At 43.4% G+C, this 19545-nt stretch overlaps 1 pseudogene; it reads left to right on the top strand.

The window, feature by feature from the left end:
• Positions 1-14055: 14055 nt before the first annotated feature.
• On the top strand, positions 14056-15276 carry LOC147454791 (uncharacterized; annotated as a pseudogene).
• Positions 15277-19545: the final 4269 nt, after the last annotated feature.

Genomic DNA, 19545 nt, shown 5'->3' with positions numbered 1-19545 from the left:
AATGTGGACTTTAATATCATTGCTGCACATACTTTACAGTTTATTTTACCGGTTGCCATTGAGGGATGTTTGTCTCTCGACATCCGTAACACAATCTACAAACTTGCAAAGCTGGTGCAATGGATCTCACAAAAGGAGATCAACGTAGACTCCATACCATTCGCCAAACTAAATGCTACGGAGCTTGTGTGCATGTTTGAGAAACATTTTCCTACTACAATGCTAACCATTCAGGTGCATCTTCTTGTTCACATAGTTGATGAGGTGGAAATAGCTGGCACAGTTCATTCCAGATGGATGTTCTTCTTAGAGCATTTCATGAAAACGCTTAAGGGATATGTGCGTCAAAAGGCACGTCCGGAGGGTAGCATGGCAGAAGGTTGGTTGGTATCAGAGTCCCTACTGTACATTGGAGAGTGGCTAGACGGATTTGATAAATCCCGGGACACGCTATGGTGAACCATAGATGATGAGCGCATATCTGGGATTGTCATGTGCAATCTCGGTGTTGAGAAGAAGATGACGGAAGATCTAGAGGCTAAAATCAACCGATTTTGCATGCTTCACAATCCAGTGATGCAAAAGTGGATTTCACTTTATGAGGATGCAAAGCAAGAGCGACAAAGGGCACGAATCGAGTGGAGACGGGGAAGACGACCACCGATGCACTATCCAGCGGTTCTGGAGAGCCTACCAACCTTCATGAGCTTAAGATGGTTGCACAACCAATTGAAAAGAGCACAACAATGCGGTGACGAAGTGACTGAAGAAGAGTGGGAGTACTCTCGGGGTTGCACGACCAAGGTAAGTTTGCAATGTACGACTAGCAAGTGACTTTATTTATAAACGTTTGAACGGCCACTCATAATCTTTGTTCGTTGTAGTATAAGTCATACACAGCAGCATGGTGTAAAGGTCGACATTTTAGGGTGGAACGAATCGACAAAAAGCGTTTTACTCAAGATTGTGGAATCATGGCAAAATTTGAACAGTCTAGTCGACGACGTTCCTCTGATGCAGATCCTGTGGTGGCGGAACTCACTTACTTCGGCACGCTGCAAGAGATTTTGAGGATCGATTACAGAGGATTTTTTGTCGACTTGTTCGACGTGCAATGGTTCAAGATAATCATGGAGGGTCGCAACGCTACTGTGCGTAGAGGAGAGTCTGGTTTTCTTGAGGTGGATTCTACTAAGAAATGGACTGACCTAAAAGACACTTTCGTACTACCCGAGCATTGTGAACAAGTATGTAAATAGTTAACATCCCCCTTTTACAAGTTATGTGCTTGAAAGCTCTCATGTAAGTTATGTGGCTCTGGCAGGTAATATTTCATCCTACAAAGTCTACATCAAACTGGTGGTACGTCATAGAGGTAGCCCCTCGTAGTGCAAGGACGTATGAAGGCTACCATGTGCCAATCACAATGACATCAATGGAGGAGATCAAAGAAGATTCTCAATCAGAAGCCGCTGCGGTGGTGCCAGACGAGCATCAAGATGCTACTACTCTATATGGGGTGCATGCAGAGGAGCTACAAAATGAAACAGAGGATATGTGTTTAAACAGAGAGCTCTATATAGATATAGGAAGTTATGCTGAGTTATGCGAGGATGAGAGAGAGATCTCTTAAAGCCACAAATATTGTATTTGAACAATTTTGCTCCGTGTTGTAAAAGCTCTGGCGCTCTAAGTACCTTCCATGGTGTATAATGCTCTTTTCTACTCGCGCTCACATCTTTTGATTGAAAATTCTGAGTTTTTGACTTGCCTCTTCTATCACTCGATTCATTGCGTCATTGTATTTATATGCGTCATTACGTCATTGTATTTAATGGTCTTTTCGTCATTGTCTACTCTATTCATTCAATATTAAGTTTAAATATTCGTGTGTTTAATGCAGGTATGGATGATGAGGAGTTTCTTTCTTCTTTGTCACCGCAGCAGAGACAGTGGTACGTGGAGCGTCATCGCTCTGGCGCATCATCGCGCGTTCCTACTCCATCCGCATCTCCCTCTCTTTCGGAGCATTCTGCGCGCTCCGAAGCTTCGGCGTCGACGAGACGAGCTTCACACTCGTCTAGACACCCTCGCTCTAGTGGTGGCGGTGGCGGTTGTTGTGGGGATTCCGCCACCGATGCCTCCACACCGCCTCGTGTTCGACGAGGCTCTTTACCCTCCCCTTCTTTGCCCGCCCCCACACCAGCCACAGCATCGCCATCTACGCCAGGTTTTGCACGGCTGACTGTTCCTAGAAGCTACACACCTCTACGTACTCCGCTAGGAGCCACCCCACTCGACACTCCTCGCTTCGGGGCCCAGACGTCGGTGGAGACACCTGACGTCCGTACCCCCATCGACACGCCGCTAGAGACCCCTGCCGGGACACCCAGGTTCACGCGTCACCGGCCAGAAGGTTTGCCTTACTCCGTCGACATCAGCGGCGGCATCATCATGGATGATGACGGCAAGAAGGTGATCTCGCGCATGCGTGGTCTTTGCTCTCAGCTGTTTAGACACTACATACTAAACAAATGGAGTGAAGTACCAAGTGATTTAAAAAACAGAGTCATCAGCATACTTCATGATGAGTTTCCCATTCCAACACGGGATCAGCGCTTCAATGAAGACCTGATGAAGATTCGAATGCGCGAATACTGCAAACACAAGCGTTCCGAAGTGCAAAAAGCAATCAAGAATGGGTGGAACAGGCCAGATTGGCTGGCCAAAGAAGATTGGAAGAATGCGAAGAAAGCAGCGCGCGAGAATCCCAACAAGTGGAAGCAACAAAAGGATGCAGCCAGAGCGCGAGTAGAGGCAGGGAGCTCGCACCACTTGGGGAGCGGTGGATGGGCATCATTTGAGGCCGATTTTGTAAGTGTTTTCACATTGCTCTTTATGCATGTTCGATAGTTTAGGGTTTATGAGTTTTTTAGTTCTAACATAATGAAATCTTTGTATGTTTTGACAGTGGTCGATGACAGGACGTGATCCCATACCGTACGAGCGCGAGTACGCAGGCAGGAAGGGCTTAAACGTCCTGATGGACATTCTCAGTTCTCGCGGCGGCATGGTTAGTATTAGGGTTTACTCTTTTTTATTTTTTGTATTGTTTTATAAATGTCGTTATATGTTTATACTTACTGAAAGCTGTCTTATTGTCTTTTTTTGCAGAATCCGACAGATACGCCGCTTGGACGCGATGAGACGTCTGACTAGACGACGTCAGTTTAGCCGCAGCTAGATAGCATTAGTTTAGGGTTTCTCATAGCTTATGTATCATGAGACGGATTTTATATGTCTTTTTGAACCATGTATATTATTACATTTGTCACCGCAGTTCCTTTTGCCAATCAATTCTTTATACCTATGATGTTGTACAATTGTCATTATTACATTTGCCAATCAATTCATTTTGCCTATGATGTATACAATTGTCAATTTTGCAAACAATGCGTCTTGTGGGTGACTATTTTGGGTCTATTATCTACCTTTGCACTTTTTTAAAAAAGTGAATCAAGTACAATATGATTGATGGGTGGCAGGACATTCAATGCCCTGCCACCAAAAAAAAAATCTCTCGGGCGTCGCTATAAGCGTCGCTATTTATGGCTCTGTAGCGTCGCTATGAGCGTCGCTATATTCTTCTGTGTAAACGTCGCTATAGGCGTCGCTATATGCGTCGCTATATAGCGACGCTCATAGCGACTCATATAGCGACGATAGCGACGCATATAGCGACGCTTTCGTAGCGACGCCCGTAGCGACGGTTTTAGCGACGCCGGGGGTTATAAAAACCCAGTGTATTTCCGTCGCTAACAGCATCACAAGAGCACACAACCTCTTGTAGTGTGGTGACATAAGCTACACATAGGTACTCATAGATTTCAGTTTTGGGCACTTTCAAAATTCTGCTCTATCTTCATACGTGTTTTTTGCAGATGGTTTTGGAGCGAGTATTTTGAGTGTAAAGGATTTAGGACATGTGCCCGGGGAATCCACTAGGAAATATGTATTATAGCACATACGAACAAAATAAGGAATTTATAATTAGGTACATTTACAAAAAAATGTACTTAGATAAATGGTTTTTTAATTGAGAAAGTGAAAATTTTCATACATAAGGGCTAGTTTGATCACCAAAATGCATACATAAGGGGTACATATAATACTTGAAAATATACATGTAAGGGATTATTTAAATACCTCTTTTTCACACGTGTATCCTAGTGAGGGGGTGGTGTTCCTTAAGTTTTGTATGATTCTGGTATATTCTGGTGAGTTTTCTTTTATTTCTGTGTATGTGGGTTGAGTGGTGTAGTTGAGAGCAACGAGATTCTTGATTGTGGTTTAGTTGGCCTTACAGAGTGTTGTATGTGTGGGATGGTCTCACCCTAACAAGCTAAAGAGATTGCCTTCGTGACCCTATCGTGTCATCTGTGTCCTCGATTGACATTATGTTGATCTAGGTAGTGTTGAATGCACTTTATAGGTGGTGTGATTTTCTCCCCCAACATTGGCGCTATTGCTGGGTGCACAACGACTTGAGTAAGTAATCCTACTAACACTCATGTGATGGTTGCTTGATTTACTTTTGACTAAAGAGAGCATTTTTCTTAAGTGGATCCGGAAGAGGATATTCCTAGATCAAGTGGACAGCCAAGAAGCATGTGCCTTGCCAAGGGTCTGTGACTAGATAGATTTAGTTAGAATTTATAGTATTAGTTTTAGATTAGAGTCATCGTTGGTGGTCGAGTGATTTGTGAAATGAAGAAAACATCTTCTAGTCCGTGTGTGGCAGTGAATCGTTTTTCTACTCATAAATGAAACACCCCATATGATGTGTAGGAGTAGCTTTATGTAAGTGATTTGATTTTGATCTAGAGCTATTCATCACTGCTTTATTTGTTGAAGTGCTTGTTTGCATTTAAAATCACAAAAAAGTTGATTTTGAGGATGAAAATGCAATAAAAAGGTTTGTTTGACTTATTTTCCTGATTGATTGGTGATATGCATATACAAGGACATGTGCAAGGGTTCTATGAAGAAATACTAAAATTATGAAAATTTGGGCATCATACGCATTGTTAAGCAATTTTTTGGATGAGCATAAAGCCAATAAGTAATGCTAAAAAGATTGCCAACTAACCTCATGTGTATATGTGTACATAGTGCTTTGAGTCTTGGGAGTGACCATGTCAAAACTCATGTACAAAGACTTGCTTTTACTGGGCTTGTTAACTGCAGTTTTGAGTTATTTGCATCTCTAAATGATGGTTTTCAATGAGCATTTTCAGTTGTGCTTTATAGCTTGTGAATCGGACTTATACATCATGAGTTATGCGCATTCGAGTGGGTGGTCTCGACTTAGAGAATGGTTGCAGATGCATGTGACAAAGCCAACTGGGGAACCTTGATGATTTAAATTAAAAATGCTGAGATTTTAAATTTCCAAAAGAAGCCAAAGTAATGGGCTTCGAGTCGTGCTTTACGGCATCGCATTTGGTGGCCAGAGTGGTGCACTATGCTCCTGAGAAGTTGGTCCTGAGAAAAGGTTGGGCTGGAAATTTTCTATGGGATGTGAAGGAAATGGGAAGAAGGATGAGGAAGTTTCCATGTGGAATTGGGAATTATCCCACATGGGAAGGGGTGAGGAGAAGATGAGGGGTATATAGGGCAACTTAATGAAACACTCCCAGTGGGTTAATTACCAAATTCAACAATTTCTATAGGTTAAGGGGGAGTGACACAAATAATTAACATGATCATGTAATTCAAAATGTGATCACTCAATGTTCTTAACGTTGGTACAGCTAAAGATGGCCGACCTATGGAAGTGCAAGAAGCCCATGCATGGCAGTTTGCAGGCAAATGACGGGGGCATTGAATAGGTATTTGATGCAGTCAAGAGACAGGTATACCCAGATGGAGCACTCTCTAGTCAAAAGTGCAAGTATTTTTTTCTATCACAGGTGACAAGATCAAATGCTTATATCACAAGCTTGGTAATGAGGCAAGGGATGCTTGATAGATGTGCTATGAAGTTTATGATATGGGACTTTGATCGAGTTGTCTGCAGGAGACTCTACTTGCCAGACCGTGTATGTCAAGTAGGCGGTCGTGATGATTGCAATTGTTTTTGACGAGGTCTCCTCTCAAGAATGCCACCATTCCAAGGTCTACTTTCATGAAGAGGAGTAGGATCTTGGATGCTCGCCATACAGAAGCTTGGATTTCGACACCAATGGGTGACGTTCGACATCATGATCAAAGGGCCTTTTTTTTGCTCGCATGAACCTTGTCCGAGTAGAAGTTTTTTCTTTTAAGAAAACAATGGATTTTTTAAAGCATGCAAACATATGGGGTCGTCTGTAGTAGACAAGCAGAGTGAGCAGGAAATGTCGCCAGGTGTGGGATTGGCCATGAGGGGTTGATCGCCATGCAAGATGGAAAGCCAATGGATGGGGCATGCAAGGAAAGAGAGCCAGGCATCACCACGGGGAACCGAGAGGTGAAGCGGCCACGAGGACCGCCAGTTGGGGAGAGGCCAAGAATGGTAAGCCGAACGAGGAGGTGGGGCAGTTTTTTGGAAGGGCTGGCCAGTTTTGCAGGAGAGAGGACCTCGCTATTGGCCAGAGGACAACAGAGGCAGATGAAGGCGGGACCACCATGGCGTGAGAAAGCCTGGGGGGAGCTGAAAGCAGAGCATTGTGAGGAGTGGGTCTGGTCCTGAGTGAAGGCTCGTGAGCAGCTACCCTTGGGGAGGTGTAGGAGCTGGTTCTGGGCCACTACAAGAGGTTGTGTGCTTTTGTGACGCTTTTAGCGACGAAAATACATTGGGTTTTTATAACCCCCGGTGTCGCTAAGAGCGTCGCTATTAGCATCAGTACGGGGACATCGCTATGGCAGTCGCTATAAGCGTCGCTATATAGCGGCGTTTATAGCAACGGCTATAGCGACACTGCAAGGCCATCAATAGTGACGCTTATAGCGACGCTGTAGAGCCTAATATAGTGACGGTCATAGCGATGCTCGAGATGAAAAAAATTTGGTGGCAGGGCATTGAATGCCCTGCCACCCATCAACCATATTGAATGTTTCATTTGTCTATTTACCTTTGAAAAAAAGTGCAAAGGTAAATATAGACCCAAAATAGTTACCCACAAGACAATATAATCATTAACTCCATCATCCATAGTACGTATTGTTTGCAAAATAAAGATACCAAAATGACAAGAGTGAATTGATAAAAGTAAATCAATGACAATTGTACACAGCAACAATATCACTTGATTGTTAATCATTGCAAATGTAATAGTTACAAACCATTGTCATTATTAACAAAATATACATGGTTTTCAAAAAGACATATAAAAGTCATCTCGTGATACATAATCTATGACAAAAAGAAACTAAAGCTATCTAGCTATGGCTAAACTGACATCATCTAATCAGACTTCTCATCGCATTGAAGTGCCGTATCTGTCGGATTCTGCAAAAAAAACAATAAGATATCTTTTTGTAAGTATAAACATATAGCGACGTTTATAAAACAATACAATAAATAGAAAAGAATAAACCCTAATACTAACCATGCCGTCGCGAGAAGTCAGGATGTCTATAAGGGCGTTTAAGCCCTTCCTGCTTGCGTACTCACGCTCGTACGGTATGGGATCACGTCCTGTAAACGACCACTGTCAAAACATACAAAGAATCCATTATGCTAGAATTTAAAATCCCATAAACCCTAAACTATCAAACATAGATGCAAAAACACTTACAAAATAGACCTCAAATGATGCCCACCTACTGCTCCCCCAGTGGTGAGAGCTCCCTGCCTCTACTCGCGCTCTGGCTGCCTCCTTTTGTTGCTTCCACTTGTCGGGATTCTCACACGCTTCTTTCTTCGCATGCTTCCAATCTTCTTTGGCCAGCCAATCTGGTCTGCTCCACCCATGCATGATTTCCTTTTGCACTTTGAAACACTTATGCTTGCAGTATTCGCGCATTCGAACCTTCATCACATCTTCATTGAAGCGGTCATACCGTGTTGGAACGGGAAACTCGTCATGAAGCATGCTGATGACTCTGTCTTTTAATTCATTCGGTACTTCACTCCAGGTGTTTAGTATGTAGTGTCTAAACACCTGAGAGCAAAGACCGCCCATGCGCGAAATCACCTTCTTGTCTTCATCATCCAAGATGATGCGGTCGCTGAAGTCGACGGAGTAAGGCAAGCCCTCTCGCCACTGACGCGTGAACTTGGGTGTCTCGGTAGGGGTCTCTAGCGGCGTGTCAATGGGGGTACGGACGCTAGGTGTCTCCACTAGAGTCTGAGCCCCAAAGCGAGGAGTGTCCACTGGAGTGACTCCTGGAGGAGTAGCTAGTGGTGTGTAGCTGCGGGGAACAGCAATCAGCCGTGCAAAACCTGGTGTCCATGGCGATGCCGTGGCTGGTGTTGGGACGGGCAAAGAAGGGGAGGGTAAAGAGCCTCATCAAACACAAGGCGGTGTCGAAGCATCGGTGGCGCCACCCCCACACAACCGCCACTGCCACCACTAGAGCGTCGGTGCCTAGACGAGTGTGAAGATCATCTCGTCCACACCGAAGCTTCGGAGCGCGCTGAGGACTCCAAAATAGAGCAAGATGCGGATGGAGTAGGAACGCGCGATGGTGCGCCAGAGCGATGACGCTCCATGTGCCACTGTCTGTGCTGGGGTGACAAAGAAGAAAGATACTCCTCATCATCCATACCTGCATTAAACACACGAACATTTCAACTTAATATTGAATGAATGGAGTAGAAAACATGGACAAGTAGATAGATAGAGAGAGAGAGAGAGAGAGAGAAGAGGACGTGCTCATCGTCTCTGCTTATGAGAACATACCTAGAGCATACATACCTAGAGTGGACGCAAAAACCATTAAATACTATGACGCATATAAATACAATGATGCAATGACGCAAATACTTAAAGAGCCGGAGAATCATACAAGAACTTGAATGTGCTTGTAGCTTTGGAATTTTCAAAGGCTAGCAGCAACAGAAAGCGTTCTTCTTCTATTCAACTTGAGTGATGGAAGAGGCAAGTGCATAACTCTGAATTTACAAAACGGAGCAAAATTGTTCAAATACAATATTTATGGCTTTAAGAGATCTCTCTCTCATCCTCGCATAGCTCGGCATAACTTCCTATATCTATATAGAGATCTCCGTTTAAACAGATGTCCTCTGTTTCATTTTGCAGATCCTCTGCATGCACCCCATAGAGAGTAGCAGCTTGATGTTCGTCTGGCACCACCTCCGCGGCTTCTGGCTGATCATCTTCTCCGATCTCCTCCATTGATGCCGCTGTGATTGGCACATGGTAGCCTTCATACGCTCGTGCACTACGAGGGGTTACCTCTATGACGTACCACCAGTTTGATGCAGACATTGTAGGATGAAATATCACCTCCCAGAGCCACATAACTTACATGAGAGCTTCCAAGCACATAAATTTAAAAATGGGATGTTAACTATTTACATATTTACTTGTTCACAATGCTCGGGTAGTACAAAAGTGTCTCTTAGGTCAGTCCATTTCTTAGTTGAATCCACCTCAAGAAAACCAGACTCTCCTCTACGCACAGTAGCGTTGCGACCCTCCATGATTATCTTGAACCATTGCACGTCGAACAAGTCGACAAAAAATACTCTATAATCGATCCTCAAAATCTCTTGTAGCGTGCCGAAGTAAGTGAGTTCAGCGACCACAGGATCTCCATCAGAGGACCGTCGTCGACTAGACTGTTCAAATTTTGCCATGATTCCACAATCTTGAGTAAAACGTTTTTTGTCGATCCGTTCCACCCTAAAATGTCGACCTTTACACCATGCTGTTGTGTATGACTTATACTACAACCAACAAAGATTATGAGTGACCGTTCAAATATCTAGAAAGTTACTAATCGTACATTGCAAACTTACCTTGGTCGCGCAACCCCTAGAGTACTCCCACTCTTCCTCAATCACTTCTTCACCGCACTGATGTGCGCTTTTCAATTGGTTGTGCAACCATCTTAAGCTCATGAATGTTGGTAGGCTATCCAGACCCGTCGGATAGTGCATCGGTGGTCTTCTTCCCCGTCTCCACTCGATTCTTGCCCTTTGTCGCTCTTGCTTTGCATCCTCATATTGTGAAATCCACTTCTGCATGACTCGATTGTGAAGCATGCAAAATCGGTTGATTTTAGCCTCTAGATCTTCCGTCATCTTCTTCTCAACACCGAGATTGCACATGACAATTCCAGATATGCACTCATCATCTATGGTTTTCCATAGCGTGTCCCTTGATTTGACGGGATGTAGTGTGTGTGTGTGTGTGTGTGTGTGTGTGTGTGTGTGTGTGTGTGTGTGTGTGTGTGTGTGTGTGTGTGTGTGTGTGTGTGTGTGTGTGTGTGTGTGTGTGTGTGTGTGACCCTTGGAATCGTCATCTTGCATCACTAATTTCTGTGTAGGCTCAATTTGATCTTCCATTATCTGAACATGACGGCTTATTGTATGGTAGCAACAGTCGAACATGCAGGTGGAATTGCTGGTCCGCATGGACTGTCGAGGCTGTGAGCGTAGGAAATTTTCTCGCCATTTTTTCTAACCTTATCTTAAACGATAAAAAGAAGAAAATGGTATAACCTTTCTATCACCCAAGTGTGGTAGATTGGTTATGTCAATTCCCTCTTCAATAATAGGTAAATAACCTAAATCTAATCTAATATAACGTAAATAAACCTAAATATAATCTAATATAACGTAAATCTAAATCTAGCGTAAATAAACCTAAATCTAATCAAACGTAAATCTAACTAAAATAAACCTAAATCTAATCTAATTTAACTTAAATAAACTTGAATCTAATTTAACATAAGTCTACATCTAACCTAATCTTTAACGTCTTTTGGGCCGATAGTTTCCTACGACGTTAAAACTCTCTTCTTCTTGTGTGTGTGTGTGTGTGTGTGTGTGTGTGTGTGTGTGTGTGTGTGTGTGTGCGTGCGCCAATAAAAAGAGAAAAATGGTATAACAGTTCTATCACCCAAGTGTGGTAGATTAATTATGCCATTTTCCCTTTTCAATAACAGGTAAATAACATAAATCTAATCTAATATAACATAAATAAACCTAAATCTAATTTAATATAACGTAAATAAACCTAAATCTAATCAAACGTAAATCTAACTAAAAATAAACCTAAATCTAATCTAATTTAACTTAAATAAACCTAAATCTAATTTAACATAAGTCTACATCTAACTTAATCTTTAACGTCTTTTGGGATAGTTTCCTACGACATTAAAACTCTCTTCTTCTTGTGTGTGTGTGTGTGTGTGTGGATGTGTGTGTGCCAATAAAAAGAGAAAAATGGTATGACCTTTCTATCACCCAAGTGTGGTAGATTGGTTATGCCATTTTCCTCTTGAATAACAAGTCTTGAGTTCAAATCCTTGTTGGCTAGATTTTTAGGTCTCTTTAATTAGTTTCCTACGACGTTAAATTAAACTCTCTCCTTCTCGGGTGTGTGTGTGGGTGTGTGTGCACGCCAATAAAAAAAAGGAGAAAAATGGTATAACTTTTCTATCACCGAAGTGTGATCGATTGGTTATGCCATTTCCCTGATGAATAACATGTCTTGAGTTCAACTCATGTCGACTAGATCTTTAAGGTCTCTTGGGATAGTTTCCTACGATGTTAAGACTCTCTGCTTCTTCTTCTTCTTCTTCTTCTTCTTCTCTCTCTCTCTCTCTCTCTCTCTCTCTCTCTCTCTCTCTCAATGTGTGTGTGCATTCTTTGATTATGCATGTGTGTGTGCACGTTTTTGGTTTATGCATGCTCTCTCTCTCTCTTTTCCTCTCTCAATGTGTGTGTGCTTTCTTTGTTTATGCTGTGTGTGTGCGTTTTTTGTTTATGCGTGTGCTCTCTCTCTCTCTCTCTCTCTCTCTCTCTCTCTCTCTCTCTCTCTCTCTCTCGTTCTATCTTTCTCTCTCTCTCAAAAACACAATGTGTGTGTGTGTGTGTGTGTGTGTGTGTGTGTGTGTGTGTGTGTGTGTGTGTGTGTGAGAGAGAGAGAGAGAGAGAGAGGGAGACAGAAAGAGGGGAAGGGACCATGAGAGTGAGGAGAGGGAAGGAGCATACCTGGCTCTCCTTCCTCTCCTCGTGTGTGTGTGTGTGTGTGTGTGTGTGTGTGTGTGTGTGTGTGTGTGTGTGTGTGTGTGTGTGTGTGTGTGTGTGTGTGTGTGAGAGAGAGAGAGAGGGAGAGAGAAAGAGGGGAAGGGAACATGAGAGTGAGGAGAGGGAAGCAGCATACCTGGCTCTCCTTCCTCTCCTCGTGTGTGTGTGTGTGTGTGTGTGTGTGTGTGTGTGTGTGTGTGTGTGTGTGTGTGTGTGTGTGTGTGTGTGTGTGTGTGTGTGTGTGTGTGTGGAGAAGAAACAGAGAGAGAGAGAGGGAGAGCGTTACCTTGCTTGCTTGAGCACGTGTCAAAAACTCAAATCTGAGATCTGAGTTTTCGGACGCTCTCGGTTATTTTTTTTAGCCCTGGCGGTGTTGCTATAGGCATCGCTATGAGCGTCTATATTACTTGTAACATAGCGACGCCGTGCTTTTTCATTTTTGAGTGTCGCACTACGAGAGTCGCTACTATTAAGCACGTCTTGTAGTGGGCTGGAGACTAGGGGAGTGGGAACCTAGCCGACTGGAGAGAGTGGCGAGTTGCACAAGAGCATGTGCCCTATCAAGAGGTCACCATAGGGTATGCAGGAGCTGATGGCCGCCATCTGCAAAGAGTGATGAAGACCATGAGCTGAGGGTTGGCTGCAGACAAGGTGAGAGGAATGAGAAGGTGAGCATCAGGGAAACCAATGGGATACAAATTCAAGGCTTCCAAAGAGAAGTCTTGGGTGCCATGAGGGGAGCTACAAAAGCTGCAGGCCATATGCAACAAGTTGGTGGGTTGCGTCATGGGAAGGATGCTTGAGGTCCGAATGTGCAAGTTGTTGGTCTGCATGAGAAGTGGGGCCGCTAGTGACTTATGAATGGAGAGGGGAGTCGACTGCAATTGAGAGGGAAGGCTGAGAGGAGCACTATCTCATGAAGGGAGTCGTCATGGGGCTAGAGACGAGGGAGAATGCCGAGCGAAGTAGGTATGAGCAGTTGTGCAGGGTTGTAAGAAACAAGAAGGGGAAAATAAGACATAAAAAGGAGAGGGCTGACATGCCGTGAACAGCAGGCTAGCCAAGTTCTTTGGCTGCACTATATGCAGAGAGGAAAGCGCCACCAGGGCTTGAAGAGCAGCAAAGGCTGTGAGGGAGCTCGTGAGTAGTTGATAAGGGGTCTCTAAGAGCTGTAGAAGGCTCAGTATTGCAGTTAAGGGCTACCACCTGCCGCAAAGCTTATGAAATTGTCATGGACAAGGGAAAGCATTGCTAAAGGAGGGTGTTTTTTCCTCAAAAAAGTCCATCCTTGTACACTCTTCCGTGTTTCCATAATCCTTATAGTTATGTTGTTCAAGTGAATATTCTCCCCCTCTTGCTCTCAAATTCATTTGCTTGTCGCCATATAGGTGCATGAGTATGAGGTGTGGAAGGTGTAGGAAAGCTTCCAGGTAGCTCATATGTGTAAGAGATCCCTATGTGGGTGTCGGTGTGTTCAAATCTCTAAGCTCGAAGGTAAGTGGGTGCTTGATGGAAATTTGATAGGGGTTGGAGAGTTGTTGGTTATTAGAATGCTTGGTTGTGCGTTTGCAGTGCTTTGAGGGGTTAAGGATAAAATCCATGAATGCTTGCTTTGCGGTCGAGTGTGTATAGTCGAGGTCGGTTGGGTATAGGCTTGGACAGTAATTGTTTGCAGATAGGGAGTCTAGGTGTGTGTTTGCTAGGGGATAGGGGTGCTGTCAAATCACTGGGCTATAGAGAGGCATTCAGATTGTGTATTGGTGGTTTTCCCATTTCCCCCATTCCATCTTGTGGTGCCCCCACTGAGGATCACACTAATCGCTGAAGTGATGGCATGGTGCGATAACATGGTGCCAGATTGTGAGTTAGTGTTCTCAAGTGAGCAAGATGCTGAAGATTGGATGTCAGATGTGGAGCTCTGGATGTTGTTGATGCAGATGGTGACCGACGATGACCGAAGAAGCCAAGTCAAGGGCTATGCCGTTGGTGATGCAAGGGAAAGCCAAAGCTTGGTTCAAGGGGTTAGAAGTTCCTGATCGGCAGTCATGGAAGATGGTTTGAGCTGAGCTTATTGAATACTTCCAGCATAAAATTCACCTGCAGACTTGGACACAAAGTTCAAGGTTTTGAAGCAAGATATAAGTGGTGAGTTTACAACCTTTTTAAATAAATTTGAAGATATTTGGCGGCAATTAGAAGCTGCTACACAGTCTCGAGGCAACGACTACTTCAAGTTAGAGAGGTTTTTGGAGTGTCTACATCCAAAGATTAGAGAGAAAGTCGAGCTTGCCGATGTGGAAATTTATGCAGATGATGTCTCCTTAGCCAAGGCAAAGAGCAGGAAAGCAAAGAAGAAGCTGGAGATGGGTTTGTTGAAGCCGGCAGACTATGGATATAGCTCAACAATGGAGTTGCTTCATGGCATGAAGCCAAAGGGGAGTTCAAGCGTCAAAGAGGTAGATGCTTTGCCATTGGTAAGCCATTCTGTTCATTCATTTCATTTGGTACCTCCAGTTTGGTGTGCTGCTGTACAAGAGTCTGTTAGCCCGGCTAGCAAGGATGCGGTCCTAGCCGAAGAGTGTATGCATGAAGAATCAAATGAAGCTATGGATCAGAGCTCGTAGGAAAAGTTTGAAGATGTTGACAAAGTGATGGTCGAAGCTGTACAGGAAGAAGCTAGCCAGGGGGTTGGGCAATCTTGCCCTACCAATTGTATTAAAGAGCGGCAGTGCATTCCAGAAGGTATGGACGATGTCAACATACCACAGAACGAGGTGATAGATCATGGCTTTCTTTCTTGCTTAGCCGATGGTATGGTTGTAGAAGCGGTCCTAGACGAGCAGGTTGACATTCAAGAGCTAATGATTGAGCAATCCAATTTTCTCTCACCCAAAGTGGTTGAAGATGAAGTATCACAACCTATGGTGAAGCAGCCAGGAGGACCGCCAGTTGGGGAGAGCCGAGAATGGCAAGCCGAACGAGGAGGTGGGGCAGTTTTTTGGAAGGGCCTGCCAGTTTTGCAGGAGAAAGGACCTCGCTATCATCCAGAGGAGAGCAGAGGCAGATGAAGGCAGGACCGCCATGGCGTGAGCAAGCCTGGGGGGAGCTGAAACCAGAGAATTGTGAGGAGCGGGTCTGGTCCTGAGTGAAGGCTCATGAGGAGCTACCCTTGGGGAGGTGTAGGAGTTGGTCCTGGGCTGGAGAATAGGGGAGTGGGAACGTAGACGACTGGAGGGAGTGGCGAGTTGCACAAGAGTGTGTGCCCTATCAAGTGGTCACATAGGGTATGCAGGAGCTGATGGCCGCCATCTGCAAAGAGTGATGAAGACCATGATCTGTGGGTTGGCTAGGAGACAAGGTAAGAGGAATGAGAAGGTGAGCATCAGGGAAACCAATGGGCTACAAATTGGAGGCTTCCAAAGAGGACTCTTGGGTGCCGTGAAGGGAGCTACAAAAAATGCAGGCCATATACAACAATTTGGTGGGTTGCGCCATGGGAAGGATGCTTGAGCACTACAAGAGGTTGTGTGCTCTTGTGATGCTTTTAGCGACGGAAATACACTGGGTTTTTATAACCCCCGACGTCGCTAAAAGCAACGCTACCAGCATCGATAAGGGGAAGTCTCTATAAGCATCGCTATGCCAGTTGCTAAAAACATCGCTATATAGCGACGATTATAGCGATGCTACAAAGCCATCTATAGCAATGCTACAAAGCCATCTATAGAGACGTTGCAGAGCCTTATATAGCGACATTTAGCGACGCCCGAGAGGAAAAAAATTTGGTGGCAGGGCCATCAACCATATTGAATGTTTCATACATATTCTTCACCTTTGAAAAAAAAGTGCAAAGGTAGATATAGACCCAAAATAGTCACCCACAAGACAATATAACCATTAACTCCATCATCCATAGTACGTATTGTTTGACAAATAAAAATACAAAGTGACAAGCGTGAATTGATGAAAGTAAATCAATGACAATTGTACACATAGGCAAAATCACTTGATTGTTAAACTTTGCAAATGTAATAGTTACAAACCATTGTCATTATTTAAAACATATACATGGTTTTCAAAAAGACGTATAAAAGTCGTCTCATGATACATAAGCTATGACAAAAAGAAACTAATGCTATCTAGCTATGGCTAAACTGACGTCGTTTAATCAGACGTCTCATCGCGTCCAAGCGGCTTATCTATCGCATTCTGCAAAAAAAACAATAAGACAGCTTCTTGTAAGTATAAACATAAAGCGACGTTTATAAACAATACAACCAATAGAAAAGAATAAACCCTAATACTAACCATGTCGCCGCCAGAACTCAGAATGTCGATAAGGGCGTTTATGCCCTTCCTGCCTGCATACTCACGCTCGTACGGTGTGGGATCACCTCCTGTCATCGACCACTGTCAAAACATACAAAGAATCCATTATGTTAGAAGTTAAAAACCCATAAACCCTAAACTATCAAACATAGAGAGCAATGTGAAAACACTTACAAAATCGGCCTCAACTGATGCCCACCCACCGCTCCCCAAGTGGTGCGAGCTCCCTGCCTCTACTTGCCCTCTAGCTGCCTCCTTTTGTTGCTTCCACTTGTCGGGATTCTCGTGAGATTCTTTCTTCGCATTCTTCCAATCTTTTTTGGCCAGCCAATCTAGTCTGTTCCACCCATGCTTGATTGTTGTTTGCACTTCGAAACGCTTGTGCTTGTAGTATTCGCGCATTCGAACTCGCCAAATTCGCGAACGTGCTGCAAAGAAACGCGTCTTGTCCATCGCACAGCATGCTTGCAATGATTACAAGGACATAATATTCTCGTTGAGAGATAGGTGTTTCGATTGGACGGCCCCACATCCTCGTCACTACTCATAATGAGGGTAAAAATCTTACAACCTGGACAACAAATTAAATCTTCTATTGGCATTCTTCGTCTTCTCTCTCTCTCTCTCTCTCTCTCTCTCTCTCTCTCTCTCTCTCTCTCTCTCTCTCTCTCTCTCTCTCTCTCTCTCTCTCTCTCTCTCTTTGTTCACACTGTAAACTACCTCACATTCTCTAGTCATGTCTAATCCTCGCACACCTCAGTCTAGAGGTGCACAGAGACCAGAACCACCGGGTTATAATCTCGTCTTTATTGGTCAATGCCTATATTTGTGGGTACAAGAAATCTACACACCCACGTCTACATGATACTGCATGTAGTGGACAAAAACCCTTTGCCTCTTCTCTAGCTGTAGCATTTCACAGCATCTTAACATCTTTTCACAGTAGATCTTTGTCTGTAGCATGCAGGTACTCCATTCTTGCAATGTAGCTGATGCCTTCTTTGCAATGTAGTTGATGCCTACTCAAAGCACTTAATTCTTACTCTAGATTTGACGGGTTGTGTAGTGTGTGTATGTGTGTGTCTGACCCTTGGAATCGTCATCTTGCATCACTAATTTTTGTGTAGGCTGAATTTTCTCTTCCATTGGCTGATCATGACGGCTTATTGTATGGTAGCAGCAGTCGAACATGCACGTGGAATTGCTAGTCCGCATGGACTGTCGAGGCTGTGAGCGCAAGAAATTTTCTCATGTAGAAAAACGGAGTCTTTTTCAGTGTTTTTCATATGAGCAAGTGTTTTTCATACAATGCTTAACATCATGAGTGCACCTTCATTGACATGCAAAGCGCACCTTCATTGACATGCACTAATACTTAACCTAAATCTAAAAGAAGCTAGTCCATCGAACATAAATCTACATCTAATTTAGTCTTAAACCCAAAATAAACCTAAATCTAATCTAATCTAAGGTAAATCTAAATCTAACGTAAATAAACATAAATCTAATCTAACGTAAATCTAACTCAAAAGAAACCTAAATCTAATATAATCTAACCTAAATAAACATAAATTTAATCTAACGTAAATCTAAATCTAACCTAATCTTAAACTCAACATAAAAATAAATCTAAATGTAATCTAACCTAATCTAATTTAAATTTTAACATAATCTCTTTCTCTCTTTGTTTTTTCCCCTTACCTCTCTCGTAAATAAAATAAACATAATCTAAATCTAACGTAAATAAACCTAAATCTAATCAAACGGAAATCTAACTAAAAATAAACCTAAATCTAATTTAATTTAACTTAAATAAACATAAATCTAATTTAACGTAAGTCTACATCTAACCTAATCTTTAACGTCTTTTAGGATAGTTTCCTACGACGTTAAAACTCTCTTCTTCTTGTGTGTGTGTGTGTGGGTGTGTGTGTGCCAATAAAAAGAGAAAAATGGTATAACCTTTCTATCACCCAAGTGTGGTAGATTGGTTATGCCATTTCCCTCTTGAATAACAGGTCTTGAGTTCAACTCCTCCTCGGCTAGATCTTTAGGTCTTTTTAATTAGTTTCGTACGACGTTAAATTAAACTCTCTTCTTCTCAAGTGTGTGTGTGTGGGTGAGTGTGCACGCCAATAAAAAAGGGAAAAATGGTATAACTTTTCTATCATCAAAGTGTGATAGATTGGTTATTCCATTTCCCTCATGAATAACAGGTCTTGAGTTCAACTCCTGTCGACTAGTTCTTTAAGGTCTCTTGGGATAGTTTCCTACGATGTTAAGACTCTCTTCTTCTTCTTCTTCTTCTTCTTCTTCTTCTCCTTCTCTCTCTCTCTCTCTCTCTCTCTCTCTCTCTCTCTCTCTCTCTCTTTGTTTTATATCTTTCTCTTTCTCTCTCTCTCTCTCTCTCTCTCTCTCTCTCTCTCTCTCTCTCTCTCTCTCTCTCTCTCTCAATGTGTGTGTGCATTCTTTGTTTATGCATGTGTGTGTGCGTTTTTGGTTTATGCATGCTCTCTCTCTCTCTCTCTCTTTTCCTCTCTCAATGTGTGTGTGAATTCTTTGTTTATGCATGTGTGTGTGTGTGTTTTTTTTGTTTATGTTTGTGTTCTCTCTCTCTCTCTCTCTCTCTCTCTCTCTCTCTCTCTCTCTCTCTCAAAAACACTGTGTGTGTGTGTGTGTGTGTGTGAGAGAGAGAGAGAGAGAGGGAGAGAGAGAGAGAGGGAGAGAGAAAGAGGAGAAGGGAACATGAGAGTGAGGAGAGGGAAGGAGCATACCTGGCTCTCCTTCCTCTCCTCGTGTGTGTGTGTGTGTGTGTGTGTGTGTGTGTGTGTGTGTGTGTGTGTGTGTGTGTGTGTGTGTGTGTGTGTGTGTGTGTGTGTGTAGAGAAGAAAGAGAGAGAGGGAGAGTGCGTTACCTTGCTTGCTTGAGCACGCACCAAAAACTCAGATCTGAGATCTGAGTTCTCGGACGCTCTCGGTTATTTTTTTTAGCCCTGACAGTGTCGCTAT

This window comes from Adiantum capillus-veneris, chromosome 7, assembly GCF_014529385.1.
Source record: "Adiantum capillus-veneris isolate H3 chromosome 7, ASM1452938v2, whole genome shotgun sequence".
NCBI lineage: Eukaryota > Viridiplantae > Streptophyta > Polypodiopsida > Polypodiales > Pteridaceae > Adiantum > Adiantum capillus-veneris.
The sequence above is the reverse complement of the archived record's forward strand: the minus strand, read 5'-3'. Positions and strand labels throughout refer to the sequence as shown.